The following is a 20972-nucleotide window of genomic DNA, read 5'->3' on the forward strand; positions in this document are numbered from 1 at the left end:
GGAGACAGCATTGCTGCCTCCAAGGTTTTTTGTGCCTTAGAGAGAGGAGCAGGGGTAGGAGTAGCATCAGGAGGGATAAGAAATTGGATTTGGTGTTCTTATTCCCAAATACCTTCTTCTATAAAAGTATGGGAATAAGGAGTTAAGAATAGCTGCCTAATTGGCCAATGTATGTTTTTCAAGAAGACTGACATGAAGGAATTTGATAAACTTGAGTCCAGGGGTTTCATGGTGTAACCTCCAAATCATAGAAGGGGAGAAGCATCACAACCTCTCTCCCTGTGTAAGAGGAACCAATTCTCGATTCACTGTGTTTTCCTTCAAAGGCTTCTTGCAGTGGTTTTATGGTGGTTCAACTTCATATTTTAATGAAGGTGCTTATATTGGATATTAAAGTAATTTTAAATTGTCAGTACAATATTGCTATCACCCAGAGATCTGCATGGTAATTAAGAAACATCTTAAGTTAGTAGGAGACACTTAACAGTAAGTGAAGTGTTACATATTCACACAATCCATGGAAATCCCATCACCTTCTGGTTATGTCACTACATCAAAGCATCCAGATCATTTTTTTTTCAAGAGTTGCTCCACAGACTCATTGTAGGTTCCCGGTGAATTTGCTGCAGAGTGATTTAGTTCCTTCAGGTGGCAAGTAATTTGTGTGGTAAAATCGTATCTCAGTATAATTCAGAATAAAGTTCCATGTTTATTTTTCATTGTCTCAGCATAACTGATTAGTTGTGAAACTGAAACTTTTTGGCAAAAAATATAAATCTCTTTATAAATGTCCATTGAAGTAAATATGACAGCTCTGTTTCTTATTATGCATATGTGCCATGTAAAGATATTAGCCATAAAATTTGCTGAATGTCCTTTAGGGGATTTCAAATTTTAATATGTTTCAAGTAACTTGAAGAACAGCATTTGTTTATGGTTCTTCATATGTATAGACAATAATAAATATAACTGATAAGTCATGTACATGGTGAATTAAACTAAAGCTATATGATATAAACAGGGTGTCTTGTTTTTAAAATGAACTTAAAATGAATTAAACATGTCAAAGTCAATATTTCAAAATATAAAGTTTTAGCCAGACACTTAGGTCTTTTGGAAAACATTTTGGTTGGTTCTAAAAAACATTATTACTTCTTTTTCTAGATGTTTTATTTATTGTATATTTCATTTATATGAAATTATAAGTGTTCTTTAGAATTTCAAAACTACTTATGGCAAGAGTTAAACTGTATACGTACTATATTTTAAAGGTCAAGAAAAAAATTTTCAGAAGATAATGTAATTTATAAAAATTTTAATAAAAAGCATTGATATCCCTACTATTGAATTCACATTGAATTTTAACAATCAGCTGTGAACTATTTTGGCATCTCAGGTTTGGAAAAGAAAGTAATCTGTTAATTTGTAGAACTCATAAAATCACTCTCAAGAAAAAAATCCATTATAAAAAAGGAAATTACTTCTAAGTTAAATATATAACATTAAAAATGAGTTCACAAATATGCATAATCTGTTGTAACTATAAAATTGTATAGCTTTATGATACTATATCTTCCCTATATTGATAGTTTTTGGTTTTAATTTAAAAAGCGTACTATCTTTAGATCAATGTGTTAGGAAAGAGAATCTGCCAGTGTTTTTATTTGACTATCCAAATCAAAATTAGATTAATGAGTCATGATGACAGCAGCACAGTTAAAAGAATAGATAAATCATCAGTGGACCAGCTTCAAACTTTACTTGCTTTTGCTCTTCTGAATATAAAATCTTAGCAGGGGAAGTGGCTTAATCTAGAAGACAGAATAATCAACTCTTAGGCTCATGCTGTGTTAGGATAAATAATATCATAGTTTGTTGAAAGGGTGGGTGGAAAGTTTATTAAACCGAAAACAACCCTTCCTGTATTATAAATACAGATTCATATTCAAGCTTCTCTCTAGTTCATTCACCCTTAGCGTACATGTTCATAGAGATTTGAATTGAGCTAAGTTTGACTTTTCATGAAAAACCATGACTGATACCTAGTAAAATTTCAGGACAATTTCTGTTTGAAAAAACAAGAAAGTCATAATTTGTATTTTAGAATTATTTAGATAAATTGTCTTTCTTTGTTCAAGGCAGGATAATAAAAGTATGAATTTTGAAGTCAGGCAAACCTGCATTTAAATCTTGGCTCAGGCACTATTAAAAAACCTTGTTTACTTATTCAGCACAAATTTATTAATTCAATACTGTGTGTCAAAGATTGCATTTGATATGATATACCAGATAAAAGTTTATCCTATTTCATATTAATTTTCCCCCTTAATCTCAGATTACTCCACTGTAGAACTGGAATAATAATAGATCTATAGTTGATTTTTTGTATTCCTAAATAAATGTGCTTATAGAAAAACCGTTTGGTTCTTTAACGATAAAGGCAGCCTAATCTATATGAAACACAGCCTCAATGTGTTACATTACAGCAGAAAACAACGTAACTATGAATTTGAGAAAAAAATACTACAATAAGTATGACCAAATGGCTAAGACGGTATGCAAGTATTTGAAAATTGAGACCCCAAATGTCATTATGGAGATGTATTCTTAATCTTAAATTAGTTTTTATTGACTTCAGAAATGTCTTAATTATCTAGTTTATAAAATGCTTAAATATTTAAAGGAAACTTCTAAAAATTGTATGCCTCTATGAAACAATTTAATGAAATAGCCAGGCTGCTTTAACAGCTTAGTACTTATCAGTAAGTCTACAAATACATATATCCTAACTTATGATATTAGAGAAAAAGGTGTTTTACATGGTGTGATATAGCCGTGAAAATTACTGTTATAAAAAAATTAGGCACACTAGAAAAAAATCTTAATGTTTTATTTTATTTACTTTTTTTTGCTTTAAAGTTTTCATAAGAATCTGTTTCAATTATAAGGAGAAGATTTAATGATGTTTATACTTAGGAGGCTGCATCTGGTATAAACAAGCAATCAGATTCTTTTCAGTCTCACAGCAAAGATGAAGCAATTAAATGGGTGAAGCGAAATAATATTTTACAGTTGATGTATGTAATTTTAGCTAAACTAAGAAATGTATAAATGTGATTTGCTCTTTCGCTTATGGTAGATTAATTTTAGACTTGTACCTTCAAAGCTAATAAATATAACACAACAAAACAAATAATTCCAGTGAAATTGTGAAAAAAATTTATAAGGCAACTTTTTTAGGTATCAGACAGCAGACAATGGAGGATTATAATCTTCAACAGAATGGGTACTCACAAAAGAAGTCCCAGATTTGCCCAGGTTTTCTGTGTTGGGGCATTTTTTTTTTTTTTTTTTTTTTTTTGAGGGGCTAGTGTGATGCAAGAAGGTGAAACCTTAGCTGAGAGCAGCAGCCAGTGAATTGAGGAGGCAGTGATTGGAGTCTGGCGTTCCTGAGGCAGTTGGAATTTTCTAGGAAAGACACTATAAATAAAGGTACTATGTGGAGGCACTGAGCTTTCCTTGTAAACCTGGGGAGAATGTTGCATTCTGCATGTGTAGGCTGAGACTCTGCAGGGCCTAGCAGAGAGTAGCTGCTACAGAGATGACTTGAACAGGCACACCAGAAGCCAGGTCACGTAAACATGGACATTCTTGTCCAATCAGGGTGGAGAGAACTTGCTGACTTCTTGGACATTCGGTTAGGACCCCAGAAAGGCCACATCTTAGGAGTAAAGATACCAAGATAGGGCCATGCCATAGAACTAAGAACAAACTGAAATAGATCCACTGTAAGAAATCACAAAATGAATTTTGACAGGACCAAGAGGATTCACTGGACAACTAAATGTCTGGTGAATCCAGACAGCAAACCTCAACAGACTAGAAAATGAAAACATACAAACTCTCTGCAACATATCATTCATGATGTCCAACTAAAATTAAAAAAAATTTTGTAAACTCACGATCAATAGCAGTTAATAGAAATGGACTGCAAGATGATACAGATATTTGAATTGGCAGACAAGGATTTGGAAATGTATAAATATGCTTAAGTATGGAAAAATCTCTCTCTCTCTTTCTCTCTCTGTTTTTCTCTCTGTTATGGGCTGAACTTTGTTCTGTCCAAATTCATATATTGAAGCTGTAGCTCCCAGTACCTCAGGATGTGACCATATTTGGATATAAGGGCATTTAAAATGAGATTAAGTTAACACAAAGCCTTTAGGGTGAAACATAACTCAACTGAGCTAATGTCAATATAGAAAGAGGACATTTGGACCCACAGAAAGACACCAGGGTGTGTGTGTGCACAGAGAGACAGCCATGTGAAGAGGCAGCAAGATGGTGACCATCTGCATGCTAAGAAAATGCCTACAAACAAACAACACCGCCAGACCTGTGACACCTTGAGTTTGGTCTTGTAGCCTTCAGTACTATGAAAAAATATATTTTTGTGGTTTAAGCTAACCAGTCTATGGCACTTTGTTGTGGCAGCCTTAGCAAAGTAACACAATATATAGGGACTCTGGGCCATTATACTTGAAGACAAATCAATAGAAACAATTTAAACTGAAGAAAAGAGAATCAAAGATTTTTGGAGAAAAATGTTGCTTCAGTGACCAGTGAGATTCTGTTGAGCATATTAAAATAACTTTTAAGAAGTTCTGGAAGGAGAGGAGAGAAAATAAATGAGTAGAAAAAAATAACTGAAAATTTGGTGAAAAACATCAACACCAACCTAATGATCTAAAACAGCAGCCCCTACCCTTTTTGGCACCAGGCATTGGTTTTGAGGAAGACAATTTTTCCATGGATGCAGGGTGGGGGATGGTTTCCCGATGAAACTGTTGTTGCATCTCAGACCATCAGCCATTAGATTCTCATAAGGAACATGCAACCAAGATCCCTTGCATGTGCAGTTGACAGTAGAGTTCACACTCATGTGAGAATCTAATGGCTCTGCTGATCTGACAGGAGGCAGGACTCAGGCCATAATGCCCCCTCACCCACTACTTACCTCCTCCTGCTGTGCGGCCCGGTTCCTACAGACCATCAGCCAGTACTAGTCTGTGGCCTGGGGGTTGGATATCCCTGATCTAAAAAGCTTTAGTGAAGCCTAAGGAGAACTATACTCTGAAATGTACAGCTAGTTACATCATCTTTAAGCAGCTGAAAATCAGGAAAAAAATCTTAAATGCAGCCAGAGGAAAAAAGACACATTACATGGAGTAAATCAATGATACAAATGATGTCTCATTTCTCATTTGAAACATTGGAAATCAGATGACAAAGCAGTAATACTTTAAAAAGATAAAAATCCATACTTTTACAGGAAAACATGACTAAAGTAGGTAAAGATGTATTTTAAATGAATGAAAGTACAAATATTTCAAAGCAACGCAATCTACATTATAACAAATGCTGGAAGAAAAATGTCAGAGTACCAGACAAATAATATCAGTATCATAAAGGAAATCTATACAAAATTTACAGTTAACATTATATTGGAAAGTAAAATACTGAGTGGATTCCCTCTCAGATAAAGAATAAAGTAAGATTATCTATGCTCACTATGTCTATTCAACATTGAATTGGAGGTCTTCACCAGGAAAATAAATCAGGAGAAATAGAAGGCATAAAGATTTAAAAAGAAGAAATAAAATCCTCTCTATTTACTGACAACATAAGTATTTTTAAAGTCCTAAGAAAAACCTACACAGTTAATAAAAGAAAAAAAGTTAGTGGATTCAGCAAGGTCACAATACAAAGTTAATATAAAATATTGTATTTCTGTATACGGACATCAAACAATTGAAAATAAAATTAAGAAATATTTACTATAGCATCAAAATAAATTTAACGAAGAGTGTGTAAGATTTCTATATTAAAAACTGTAAAACACAGCTGAAATAGACAAACTGTGATTTTTATCAAAATAAAAAATTTCTGTTTATAAGACACTATTAAGAAAAGGAAAGTCAGAGCTTCAGACAAAATATTATCAGTATACATACTGAACCAAGGACATGTGTCTAAATTATATATTGATTTCTACAAATAAATAATTATAAGATAAATAACCTAATAGTATAAAGACAAAAAATTGAACAGACACTTAACAGGAGGCAGAGCTCCTCTTATAGGTATATGAATGGCAAAAAAAAGTCTGGAAAGATATTTAATTATCCACTAGGGAAATGGAAGTTAAAATAATGTCTACAATAGCAAAATTTAAAAAGGATGACAGCAACAATATTGGTAAGGAAAATGTACATATAGCCTATGGCACAACAATTGTGTTCCTATGTATTAATGTATTCAAGAGACATTAAACATCTTTGTTCACAGACCAAGCATGGTGGCTCATGCCTATAATTCCAGCACTTTGGGAAACCAAGGTGGGAGGATAGCTTGAGACCAGGAGTTCAAGACTAGCCTGAGCAACTTATTGAGACCTTGTCTTTACAAAAAATTTAAAAATTAGCCTGGTGGTGGTGCATGCCTATAGTCCTTCCTCTTTGGGAGGCTGAGGTGAGATTATTCCTTGAGCTCAGGAGGCTGCAGTGAGCTATGATTGTACCACTATACTCCAGCCTGTGTGACAGTGAGAGCCTGTCTCGAAATAAAATAATAAATAAATGATGAATAAATAAAAACAAAAACCTTATAAATAAAAGTAAATAAATAAAACCTCTAAATAAATGAAAATGAAATAAATAAGCAGAATATTTATTGCAGATATATTCATATATAACTAAATTTGAAATGACACAATAATTCATCAATAGATTTATGCAATCTAGATATGTTATGGCATACTCACAAGATGATATAATATTAATACTTAGCACTAAAAAGAAAATGAACATTGATAGATCTGAGAACATGAATGAATCTGCAAAATATTTTCTAGGGAGATGCAAATTATATCTTGATTGGGAATTCAGTTAGGTAAATGTATTCATTTGTTCAAACTCATCAAATTATACAATTGTACCCTTAAGATCTGTGCCTTTCACTATGTCTCAAGAAAGAGTTCTATTAAAAAACTTAGATATACGAATTTGAGCAATTACTTCACATTTTCTTTAACGTGAATGTGAAAATAACTCTAATGCAAAAAGATTTAGCATAGACAAAATATGACAGAATACTTTGTGTGTATTGTGTGGGTATTTGTATATATCGTGTATGTATACATATATGAACATACACACACGAATGCATATATACAGGTAGTCCATGCTTTTTGGACCAGTGCCTTGTTAAATTGGTCCATATCAGAATGACGTCCTTGCTTTGCATGGTCCATGGCAACTGCAATCACCACGGAGTACTGCAAAAGGAGGACACAATTTCCTTATACAAAAGTTTAAGTTAACATTGTACCATGCAAAGTGAGCCTGCATATTTGTGTGTGCCTGTGCATGTGTGCGTGTGTGTGTGTGTGCAGATTTTGTGGCTGTGAATGGCCTATAGTAGCGTCTGTTGGGTTGTCATTTTGCTATATTCTGATTTTTTTTTATTTCAAAAAAGCCTAATATAACAGCACTGTAATTGAAGAATTTATTCAGTTGTTTAAAATATACAGTTAAAAGACTTGTCGTCTCTGCGATTTCTGTACAACTGTTTGTTCAAGCTGTTTTTGAGGTGGATTAAATTCCAAACCAGAATTAGAATGAAAAAACCATGTGGAACATGTTATTTACATTTATAATTGTTCTAGATAAGGATGGCAGCAAAAGCATCACGAAAATAAACGATTATATAAATGATTCCAAGAGGGAATAATAGGATAGATTTTTTTAAAGATAAAGGTTTTTTACATGATATAAATAACCTGGAGAAGGTCCAGATCTCAGAAACAACCCCAGGGGTTTGGGATCACATCAAATTAAAAAGCTTCTGCACAGTAAAGGAAAAAATCAACAAAGTGAAGAGACATCACATGGAGTGGGAGAAAATATTTGCAAACTACCCACCTGGCAAGGGATTAAGGAGCGTAAACAACTCTACAGGAAAAAAATCTAATAATTTAATCAAAAAGTAGCCAAAAGATTTGGATAGGTATTTCTCAAAAGAAGACATACAGATGGCAAACAGGCATACGAAAAGGTGCTCAACATCATTGATCATCAGAGAAGTGCAAATCAAAACTACAATGAGATATCAGCTCACCCCAGTTAATATGGCTAATATCCAAAAGACAGGCAGTAACAAATGCTGGTGAGGATGTGGAGAAAAGGGAACCCTTGTACACTGTTGCTGGAGATCTAAATTAGTATAACCACTGTGGAGAACAGTTTGGAGGTTCCTTGAAAAACTGCAAATTGAGCTACCCAGTGATTCGGCAATCCCATTGCTGGGTATATACAAAAAAAAAAGAAAAATAAGGGAAATCAGTATGTCAAAAAGATATCTGCACTCCTGTGTTTGTTAAAGCACTGTTTACAATAGCTAAGATTTGGAAGCAGCCTAAGTGTCCACCATCAATAGATGAATGGATGAAGAAATTGCGAAACATGTACACAATGGAGTATTATTCAGTCATGAAAAAGAATGAGACCCAGTCATTTGCAACAACATGGATGAAACTAGATATCATTAGGTTAAGTAAAATGAGCCAGGCACAGAAAGGCAAACAACTCACGTTCTCACATTTGTGGGATCTAAAATTCAGAACAATTGAGCTCATGGATATAGAGAGTAGAAAGATGGTTACCAGAGACTGGGAAGGGTAGTGGGAGGCTGGCAGGGAGATGGGGATGGTTTGGTTAATGGGTACAAAAAAAATAGAAAGAATGAATAAAACCTACTCTTTGGTAGCACAACAGAATGACTACAGTCAATAATAACTTAACTGTACATTTTTAAATAACTGAAAGAGTAATATTGGACTACTTGTAACTCGGATAAATGCTTGAGGGGATGGATACCTTATTCTTCATGATGTACTTATTTCACATTGCCTGTCTGTATTGAAACATCTCATGTATCCCATAAGTATATACACCTACTATGTATCCACAAAACTTCGAACTAAAAAAAATTAAAAAATAAAGGAGTACTTAATGAAACACATTTAAAAGACTTGGCTGATTTAGCCCGAAGTAAACCAAAGTAAATTCCTTCCGTCCATCCATCCATCTGTCTGTCTGTCTATCTATCTAAATTATATTTTATAAGGATATAAAGAGTCATTTTAATTAGTAGTTCCAGCTACTCAGGAGGCTGAGCAGGAAGGATGGCTTGAACCCTTGAACCGAGGAGGCAGAGGTTGCAGTGGACAGTGATCGCGCCACTGCACTCCAGCCTAGAAAACAGAAGCAGACTCTTTCTCAAAAAAAAAAAAAAAAGAAAAACAAAGTTACTTTTTTACGTAATTTTTAGCAATTCTTCCCATACTTTCAATACAAAAAAAAAAAAAAAAACACACATTTGACAGCATTACTTCTTACAAATTTGAAGAAGTTTGCTTACAATTATTTTATTTTTCTACATATTTTGCCTGATTTAAAATTTTTATATCCCTGTAGTTCAGTTTAAGAAGTGTTTTAGGTTTTAGTGTGAGACAACATTTGAGATAGATTCAAGGAACTTCCTAACACTGATTCTTTGCGCTGGAATAAAAAATCACAAAAGTACAGCTGTGTGAACATAGAGTTGACAGCACTCTCTGGAATATGTTAGTTGGCACCGGTCTAAAGGCTGGGAGGGTAAACAAGATAACCTGGGAGGTCTTCCAGTAATGCCTACGTGCGTGTGTGTGTTGGTAGGGTGAGGTTAGGCAGTTAAGATCTTTACAGTCTAGATATTGTCAACTGGCAATCTACAAAGTCAGTAGACAAAAATCTCATTCTGACTACTGATTTATCACGTAACTCGGCTAACCAAGTCTTGTCGATTTAGATTTTTCATGCTAGACTTCTAGATTTAAACCTCTCTAGAGTAATAGAAAAAGGTTTCTGTTTGTTTTTACTTTTAAAATATGCTCTCTAGGCTTTGCAAAATAGTTACATACATACATATTATATAATTTGGTTAATATTTGCTACTTAATGTTAACAATTTTGTTGCAAAAATTCAATAATAATCACTTTCAAGATTAGTTTGAACTGTAGTTACTGATTTTTGTATAGTACTTAATAAAACAATGTGTTTTTAGTCCTCAATTTATTTCATGAAATACTTTAAGCACTCAATAAACATCATCTATAATTGAAAGAATTGTTCATCCTCTGATATTTTGTGAGTCTTTTGAATATCTTAATCAACTTTACAAATTTGTTGTTTTGTTTTGGTTGGGAAAATTGAGCCAGGTAGCTTACATTTAAATAAAACTATAGATGATGTTATAATTTTATTTAATATTTAAGAAAGAAATAAAATACTGTATTGTGTTAAATCAAAATGTATTGCAAACATACCTTCAGTGGTATACATTACATCCCTATTCTTTAGTTCCAGTCTAATGCTGTTTAACTTTAAATTCATCTCTTACTTTAGTTTCACGTTTAAATTGAAAACTGTTTGTAACTCTTTTCCCCAAATTGTTTCTGACAGAAAATTCTTCTGTTAGTCTCTTGCCACTGAAGCGATTTTCAAGTGTTGCAAATTTGCTCTATTGTCTTTCCCTCTTGAACACAATGTAGGCTACAGTTGGCATTCTAGAAAGGAAAAATGGATTTCTAAAAATTGGACATAATCCAAGCCTCAGACAGAGGGAGAAGGAGAAGTAGGACCATATACTCCTGAGCAATGAACGACGTAGCGTTAAACACAAAAGTACTGTCTATAATATGCTATAATATGCACTGTTAACAATGAAAGCTGCTTTTCATTCACAACTTCAAGCTGAGCAGCTTGTACCTAACAATTGCTCAGTAAATATGAATAGAGCTAGATTTGCAGTTTGAGTTGATTTGCAAGTTAGTATGTAATGCTAAATGTTAAACAGTATTGTTTAACTAAGTCAGAGTTTTCCTGTACATATGCATTTGAAATCCAAGAAATAATTTCTGCTCAGGAAGTTTTGCCCCACCCATGTTACACATTTGCATTTGTTTTCATATGCTTTTGATGTAATCTTGGGTTTTCTTATTTTTTCATTGTTGAGAATTTGGTGGGAAAAATTGGGGACAAGGTCTTGGTTCTCATAAAAGTATTTTTAGAAAATATCTTGAAAAATAATGTAAATATTTTTCTGCTGATGAGGTTGTGTCAAAAGACCAATTAAGAATTGCTATTCACAATGAATTTTTCTCAAACTAACTCCACATAGAATTTTTTTTTTTTTTTTTTGAGATGGAGTTTCATTCTTGTTGCTCAGGCTGGAGTGTAATTTCACAACCTCGGCTCTCTTCAACTTCCACCTCCTGGGTTCAGACGATTCTCCTGCCTCAGTCTCCCAACTAGCTGGGATTACAGGCACCCGCCACCAGGCCCAGCTATTTTTTTTTTTTTTTTTTTTAATTTTTAGTAGAGACATGGATTCGCTGTGTTGGCCAGGCTGGTCTCAAACCCCCGACCTCAGGTGGTCCACCCGCCTCAGCTTCCCAAAGTGCTGGAATTACAGGCGTGAGCCACTACACCTGGCCTCCATATGGGATTTTATGTTATTTGTTTGTTATGTAAGCACATATAGAATCTGTTTCTGTCCATTTAAACATGTTATTTTATTTATTTTCATAAATAAGTCAATGAGGGTTTGTAAATTATGAGTTTTACTTTTTTGGGGGAAAGGATGGTGTGTATTCCCTTGACAGGCAGTATAGTATCTGCCATATGAAAAAGTTTAATAAAATGATAGTTAAATTTTTATAGCCATAATCTAAGTGAATGTATATTAGTCTGAAAAAAACCGAACAAAACAAAACATGAAAGCAGCTGAGTGCAAGGTTCCCTTTGAGGCAGTTCAGAATCCTCAGAAACAATGAAGATGGCCTTCTGTGTCAGAGATAAGAAGCAAGGCACATTACATACATGAATATCTAGTTTTACTTATCAATTGAATGCAGATAATATTAGTAATATTTACTTTTATTTTTGAATTCTTTTTTCAGAATATAACTAGGGATAATGAAAAGCAGGATTAAAGAAGCAAGGAAAGGAAGTTTCTGTTAGTAAAGTCTACCCTAAAGTGACTTCAATAGAACAAGACAATTTAAAATTTCAACAAGCAACACATTAATCACAGATGAAAAAATGCTCAATTTAACTAACGCTAATTCCATGACCTATATTTCGTCTAGAATCAAGTCACCTCAGAGGGTAATTAGATGATTGCTTGCAGGAAGATACCCTTTGTTCCCCAATCATGTGCCCAAAATGATAATCATTCAATAGATGAGGAAACTGTTTTCTTCTTTTTTCTTTTACTAAATACATATTGTATTAAATGAAATTATAGATTTTTGCATAATGTCTCATAATTGTATTAAAATTTTCATAGTCGTCATCATTATTGTTAGTGGTTCTCTCTGGACATTGTGGGACTTCTGAGTATATACCAAAGCTTTATGAATTCATTAGGATTCCATGATTGAATATGGGATATCCTGCATGATTTTGGGTAAGAAGAACAGAGACACTAATAGTGTTATTAACTATGTTAATAATGGCACAGAAACTAAAGGACTTTTATGCTTCAGAGATTCCTGTCCTGTTAACATATTGCTTGAATTTACTAGGTAATAAATATTAATGAACTTTTTTAGCCCCTCATTCTTTCAGATGCATTCAGTTTCTCTTTCAAATGAATTCACCTAATCCTTTCCATTACCCTTGTCAGGTCAGCTCTGTTCTGTGTAATGATTATTTACATGGCTTCCTAGAGTTATTTTAAGTTTTGCTGGTTTCCTTCAAAAGCAGAAAAAGAATAAAGTCTGTTATAACTGGAAATATGTAAAGCACGACTTAGGTTTGAGATAATTTTTGTTTTCACTATGTATTAAAACCAATGTGGCATAGGCTGGTTAGTGATGTTGATATGTTTTCAAAGTCATGCCTTATTTGAGGCTGTGAACACACATCAAGGGGCGAGAAAATGAAGCAGAACTTTCAGTACATTTGCCGTTTCTATACAAGAGCAATTTTTGTTGTACTTAGATGTGATTGTAGGAATAACACTTGCATTTTGCAGTCTAAACATCCTATACTGTGGTCAATGCCATGCAGATTACTGAAAATGCTCCCTAGTGTTGGATATTCCTAATATCTCTGATTTATTTATTTTTTAATTCTTAGAGACAGGATCTTGCTCTGTTGCACAGGCTGGAGTGCAGTGACATGATCATAGCTCACTTTAACCTTGAACTCCTGGGCTCAAGTTATCTTCCTGCTTGAGTCTCCTGAGTAGCTAGAACTACAGGCATCTGCCACCATGCCCAACTAATTGTTTCTTTTAATTTTTGTAGAGACAGGGTCTTGCTATGTTGCACAAGCTGGTCTCAAACTCCTGGCCTCAAGCGATCCTCTTGCCTTAGTCTCTGAAAGTGCTGTGATTATAGGCATGAACCACTGCACCTGGATTATGAATTATTTTTAAAGGAACAAAACCCAAATGAAAAGTGAGACACAGAATTTTGGAATTTGCATTAACACTGTGACAGAGCAGAAAGATAAAACTCAAAAAGAAATTTAGTAACTTCCTGTAACGTTTCATAGGAGGCACTGGTGTGGTCAGGTACAGATTTGAATGCATGCTCCATAGATTACTATACATATGAACTTGGATAAGTTAATTTTTCTTCAATTAGATATGTCATGTTTTATGAAATATATTTCACATATAAGTACACGTAAAACCAATTAGTATTAAAACAGATGAGAAGCACAAAGCTAGATATTTAAATAAAGGTGCTTAGTGAATTATTTCAGAAGACGAGATAAACACAGCCTCTGAGTAAAATCCTGGCTTCATTTGCTTAACAGTTTTTAAAGACTCTTTTCTGGGGAGCTATTGTCCCGGGGATTTGGGGGATCTGCCATGTGGACCAGATACAGTCCAGCCAACTGAAACATGGTGAGGGGAGGTGAGCTTTTCTGCATTCTCAGTTTCCAGGCTCATTGTGATCAATAGACAGCTCTCAGTAGTAGGGAAAAAAAGAAAACAGAAATTCACTAGGGAGAAGTGAGTGTTCTCAAATGACCCAAGAGGCAGCCTGTCTTTGAGGAGAGAGCAAGAACTTCATGAAGACGTCAGGAGAACTACTTGTGGGTACAATTCAAGTCTTGACTAACCCAGACTTTGTCAGGTCCAAAAGATGGTACAAGTGGTAAATGGAATCTTTGTGATGTTAGCCCTTAATATATCTTTCTGTTGAATCACACTGTTCCAATAGGGACTATTTGCCTCCTATACCTGGAGCACAGCTGTTGTCCTGAGATCTTCCTTCATAAGCATTATTTTTGTCTCTCTCTGTGTTAGACCTTCTCTTTCCTGTAACCCATGTCTTCGTCTTTTTTCTGGTTTACTTATTTCTTAAATGCATGTGATTTGTATTTTGTCTCTGGAAGCCTGTAAAATCTTCTGTTTGCCTCCAGTGTTCTCAATGTTCACAATGATGTGCGTCCACTGAGCTGGGAACACTGGTTTTAAATCTTGAAATTTTTTGTACTTCAGATAAGTGAATTGAACCATTTGTTTGATGATTTCCTTTTTCTTTTTTTCTTCATCTCTCTTTCCAGAAACTATTAATTGGCTAATTCTTTTTAAAATTTTTTTTAAAGTCTTTTCTAATTTTCCACTTCTAATTGCTCTCTTTTTTTTGAGAATTTCCTTGATTCAGTCTTTCAAAGCAGAAAATAACTTTCTGCTTTACTTCCAAGAGATGTTTTAGCATTGACTATTTCTATTTCTATGTTACAGGATTTATATTAATACTTGTTCCATGGATGCAACAGTTTCTTTTAGCCCTCAAAGGATAATATGGTAGTTTTTTAGTAGGTTCCTTCAAGTTTCTTTCCTTAAAAAAATCAATTTTTACGTTTATATCTCATAGTGGAGAATTTTTTCAGCTATCTGGTAATCATTGGTTGTCTGTGAGATATTAAAATGCTGATTAGAAACTTAGCATATGGGTGGAACCTGTCAGTATTATTTTCCCTTTAGGATACTGTTTCTTTGCTATTTTGTGGAAACTTAGTCTTTTCCCTTTGGATTCATCAGATTTCAAAAAGAGGATTCTCATTCTCTTGCCTGCAAGGTATAACCCTGGCTGTCGACATCCTGGCAACCAAGTGGGGAAAGAAGCCTGGGAATTTAGCATTCAGGGTGAATGTTCTTGTCTAGTTCCTCTGTCTTGAGTATGCTAACACACTCTAACTGTGCCTGGTGTTGCCAGTCAAGAACCCTCTGCTTTCCCCTCTTTAGGAAAAAGGAAATGTCTAAACTTCTCATGTAGGAAAGAACAGTCACTCAAAAGCACAGAATGTGAAGAGAGACCTAAGAATCTACCTGCTTTGTAAACATCTAATACTCAAACATGCTTATTTTAACCTCAAACTTATATCTGCCTTATACAATCATTTCTGGAAGTAGTAGATATCATCAAGTCCTGACCATTTTGGAGACTATGTGGCTTACGTTGTTTTAGTTCAGCCTTTTCTATTGTAAATTTAGGTTTTATGTAACAGTACATATGAGTTAGTTAGGTGGATTACTAAATAACATTAAGAACAAGTCAGACTTAACAGCATAAGCATCAGAAAACAGACCATCTGATAACTAACATAACATTGGATTGGAGACTCAGGAAATTATTAAATTTGAACCTAAAATAAGATGGTCTAACATAAATCTCAAAAGACTTATTGTTGTTTCCAGGTGTGCATCTTAAGAAACTTGAAGGGTTTGTATATTTGAACTCAAAACCAGATACTGCTCAAAGATATGTAGCTGAATTTTGCTCTGAGTTTTGTGGTTGACCTGAAATCCCAATACAAAGGAAAAGCCCAAGAGTGTGAAACCAGATCAACCCAAATATGAGACTGTTCATGTGAAAACTCTGTGAACTGAGACCACTAAGGATCCCTTGACTCTAATTACAGTGTGGTCTCATTCAATAAAATGTAGGAAGATCATGTGATTTCTTTATTGATTCTGGCACCTGTTACATCTTTATTAAATACACATATGTTCTGAAGTAACTCTCCAATTATACAATACATCTTTAAATACAATAAATTGATTCATATAATTCACAATTTTAATAATGTGCTATAAAGAGGTGTTAAGCAAGTCACGTATTATGTATTCCAGTTTCTAACTGTAAACGTAAAGACTGATAAAGTTTAATTTGTAAGGATGATGTTAGGGAAACTTAACGACATATAATAGCAGTTGTAACAACCAAATATAAAAGAAGCACACAAAACAACCATACTTTTGAAGGGACCAAATGTTCGTAACACCTTAAAAAGAAGCTTAAAAATTATAAATATGTTACCAAAGATTTGCTTATATTACATATACACAGTTGGGTGGAATATTTTTATATGCATAAGCAAAAAATCAATGAGAATATAAAAATTATGTTCAAAAACATCATATATTGTCTTTTGCAATGCATAATTCATTCTGTGGATGACTTTAATACAATTCTGATAATAATTGTAAGATAAATGTTTGTTTTTTTGCATTGTTATGTATTTTTTCAATTACCTTTTTTCTTCCTCAAGAGTAATATATTCATTAAAGAATTATAGAGATTCTATTACATTAGCATATGTTTTTAAGTACCAACACAGGTAGTGTGAAACTGAAAATAAATGTGTGACATTAGGATTCTGTCTAGCTATCACTATATTTTTGAATTTCTTTTGAAGAAGAAAGTAAAAAGTATATATATTATTAGAACTAACATTAATACTGCATGGCAGGGCTGTGCCACAGTAGATGATTGAGGGGTTCTGCTTTTGAATTCGCTGGAATGGCAAAGTCTGGATTTAACCTCCTTTATGAAACAGTAAAACAAAAAACAAAACAAAAGCTGAAAAAAAAAAAACCAAGAAAACCAGCATATATTCCTATATTTATTTATTATGCATGTATATGAATACCTACTGTGTGCTAGGGATTGAGGTAAGGAAGAGTGTACGGTAGTAAGCCAAACAAAAGTGCTGCTGTTATCAAGCTTACAATCTATTGGGGAGACAGAAAGCAAATAATCACTTCTTAGGAAACAAACATGGGCCACTTGCAGTTCTTGCCTAAACAGATACATCAGCTACTCCTATATTAATTTTAGAGTGTATAGGTAATATATTCTTACAGTTTTATTCCTAATCTTAGAAACCTGTAAAATTAAATAATGTGTCTCTATTTTATATTATTCAATATGATAATCACATTTCTTTGTGATTATACCTCCATGTACCAAACTTCACTGATGTAATCCATTTGGCAGAAAAATTTTTAGTTTGTCTTTTTGTAAAATGACAGATTGAACCACAAATTGAACTTGAGTGAACTCTATGAAAGTTATACCAATTTAAAATTTAAAGTGGTTGATTTGAGATATTTGTTCAGCTACAAAAATCCTCATATCCTTTAAAGTATACCAACTGTGTCTTAAACCCACTCCATTTCCCCATAGAGAAATATTGAGCAAATGTAATATAGTTGTCAACTTCTTTATTTTTTCAAGTGTTCTTTTCATTGAGTATAACTATTTTTTTCTAAATAAAATGTTCCTAAAATATACCAAGATGAACATTGAATACACTAAAAATGTGATTTTTAAAAAAATATTTCTTTATTATGTAAATAAAATATGCAAACTCCAACTATTGATATACTTAGGGTGAGTGGCTTCACTTTGACATCATATGTAAAATGACATGGAGATTACTTCTATATTATAACCTAAAGAATTGAGAATGGATTTCAAGCTAGGCTAAGAGCTACTAAAGGGGATAATAGACTTTTGATGTCTGTCTTTTCACAGTAGCACAATAGCTAATTCATGTGACTTCTGACCTTTTAGTGTCTTGTAACCAAGTATTGGCATTAATCTACTACTTATCTGTCACCCACCTCATTTGATAGTCCCAATCTCTGTTTTCAATTAGCAGTCATTAGAGAAGGCACTAAACAATTTCAGAAGAAAACTCACAAAACCTTTGACCTGTTTTTGTCATGTAACCACAAATATTCACTGTAGATAAACTATCAACTCATTGATTTCAAGATGTAAAGGAAAGTCTTTTCTGTACATGGACTTACTGTAACCTCTATCACCTAAAGGTGGTTAAAAACTGTTTTATTTTACTGATAGAGCAGAAGAATTCACAAGATCATTTAGTGAAATCTGGTGAGATTAGAATGGTTGACCTCTAGCTGCCAGACAATCTATAAAAGGAACAGATTTTTCCACTAAAGAAAATGTAAGAGCTAAATATTGACCAAAAGATGACTATCACACCGTTATGCCTTTATCTTAACTCCTTATAGGTAAACACAAAATATTCTCAAATATTTGTACACAGTGTCATTGGGATACATTATTTGTGTAGTAAATATACTCATTCATCATTAACCATTTTTCATTATACAGAATGAATCAGTCAAGTATCACCATTTATGGGTATTCTAATTTTTGACGTTTAATATTAACATTTCACCCACAAAAGATGCATATTTGCTTCTAACGTTCAATTAATAATTTTTCCTTCCTAAAATGCTCATAATAAAAACAATAGTAAACTATGTGTGTACTTCGGAATGCATTGTTATTCTCAGTGATAAAAATAACTAAATGACTTTAAGACTTTACAAAAATTGTAAGAACCAGTAAATTTGATTAGACTGATATTTCTTGGCAATTTGTGAATGTTCAAATATGTGTTATGTGTTCCACCAATATATAAACAAGATGTCAAGTAAATACAATTATTTTTATCTATCCACAGTCGTAGAAACCTAGCCTGCAGTTTTTTTTAACTCCAAAATAACAAACTTTTTTTTTTAAACCACAATGACATCTACCTTCTAGAAAATTTTATTAAGATACCAAATGACTAATTTACCTCTGCTTCCTAAGAGCATTCAAGCCAGAGGAAAACCCTTCCTCTTAGAACTTTCTACCATATTACTTAACACAATTCTAATGAGTCCTTTCTAACAGCCTTTTACTGAGATTTGCTGTGGCGTCCATCCCATAACACAAGTTGAAACTAGTCAATACACCCAGCTTTGTTCATCTGCAAGTGTGTTCCCAGTGTTCTGTTGTCTCCACAACACTGACTTAAGGTAGAGGAAAAAGGAAGAAACTAAACGGACAAGAGGAGAGAGCATGCTAAGAATGAGCATAGGAGCTTGGGAGTAAGGCTCAAGCAGAAACATTGTTCTGGAATGGAACAGGAAAACTTTGCCCTGAGACAGAAGTGGCAGTTATTATTAGTTGAAACGTTCATGCAAATAATATTAGGAGTAATAAGATCTCTGGCTTTGTAATAACTAACTCTGTGACAGTGAGGACGTTAATATTGTTTATCTGTACCATGAGGGAGATAATGGAAGCTCCACCCTGTTGGATCCAATTAGGGGGAAGAAACAAAAAATTAAAATTTATTAATTTTATTAACTCCATCATTAATTTATTGCTACCATTGTTTATTTGTTATTAATTTAATTAAATATATAATTTTCATACTAATGCTTGGTATGTATAGCTGTTGTCATTATGGTATTCTAAATAATCACTGGAAGCTCATTGCTAGGCCTAATTTAAAGAAAACAGGAATACCTTGAGACCAACTTCATTCTAATTTTAGAACTTCCTTTATGTAAGACTTAATTCTTTCTGTTTCTAAACTATTATATTTTTAAAGTATAATATATAAATATTTGATCAACAATTAAATTTCTTAAATTTCAAAATTATATGCATATTTTAAATTGATTTGGAAAATCAATTTGTTTAGTTATAGTAGAATATTACAATTATTTAACTATCTAGTAATTCTTTGAGATTTTACTTCTTTATAAAACTGTATTCATGAAGTGTTTATGAGTATGAGGATCATAATCATAGAAAATTTGAAAGTCAATTGAAATTATTCTTTGAAACAAAACATTCAGGGGGACAATTTTCTTTCATTCAAGTCACACATTACTGTGTATTAAAAGGCTCTTAAGACTTCTGGAATCTAGAATTTTCCACAATCTTTGGAATGGTTATCCATTCATGGAAAACATGTACATACTCTTTCACTGACCAATAAATAAGTCATTATAGAACCAGGTTTGTTTTTTGGTAGACTGGTTAGTGAAGGATATCGTGGAAAGTGATGCATCTTGGTAGTCACATGATATCTTTGCTTTTTTTTTTCACTTTGACAATGCAACACAGATTAGTAATAATTCTATGAGTAATCTCTTAATGATTTTTTGCACTCAGCAGCAAACAATGATCTGTATTCTTTCAACAGCTGGCTAGGCTCCTGGGAGAATGCTATCTTTGCCTTACAGCTACTGCTGCTATTTGTGTCTTCCAAGTTACAGCTCTTGTGTGGGAGATTAAGACTGATTGCCCATGAATGCATCTCCTTAAAACTGCAGATAAATCACTACAGAGATAAAACTGTAATCCTCTGTTAATTAATTCTACTCTTCAGATAATGTAGACATGAAAATATTTAGCCCAGGACAATTTCCTCCAGTTTCTATTAGTGATAAAGTCATTCAGAGAGATATCTGCTTGGGAGGAAAAAAATAAAAACAAAACAAAAAAACCAACTTCTATCAGTCATTAACTTCTGTTAAGTTATATCTCAACAATAAAAGTCTTCAGTGTGTTTCTTAAACAGAGTTTAACCTTTGCAGAACTTTGACAATTCAGAGCACTTAGGACATAGTTTGGTGCTTATATAAAGGCAATTCTGCTTCTTTTCACTATCAGTCCATTAATCATGCGATGTGAATGATTTGATTCATATTTTACATCTTGTATGCTTTGATGTTACCACTT

General features: G+C 33.3%; 1 protein-coding gene across 2 annotated transcripts in view; it reads left to right on the plus strand.

The window, feature by feature from the left end:
- The window catches only part of BMP5 (bone morphogenetic protein 5), a 123258-nt gene that overhangs the window by 29485 nt on the left and 72801 nt on the right, over positions 1-20972 (plus strand). The window lies entirely within an intron of this gene.

This window comes from Macaca fascicularis, chromosome 4 (assembly GCF_037993035.2).
Source record: "Macaca fascicularis isolate 582-1 chromosome 4, T2T-MFA8v1.1".
NCBI lineage: Eukaryota > Metazoa > Chordata > Mammalia > Primates > Cercopithecidae > Macaca > Macaca fascicularis.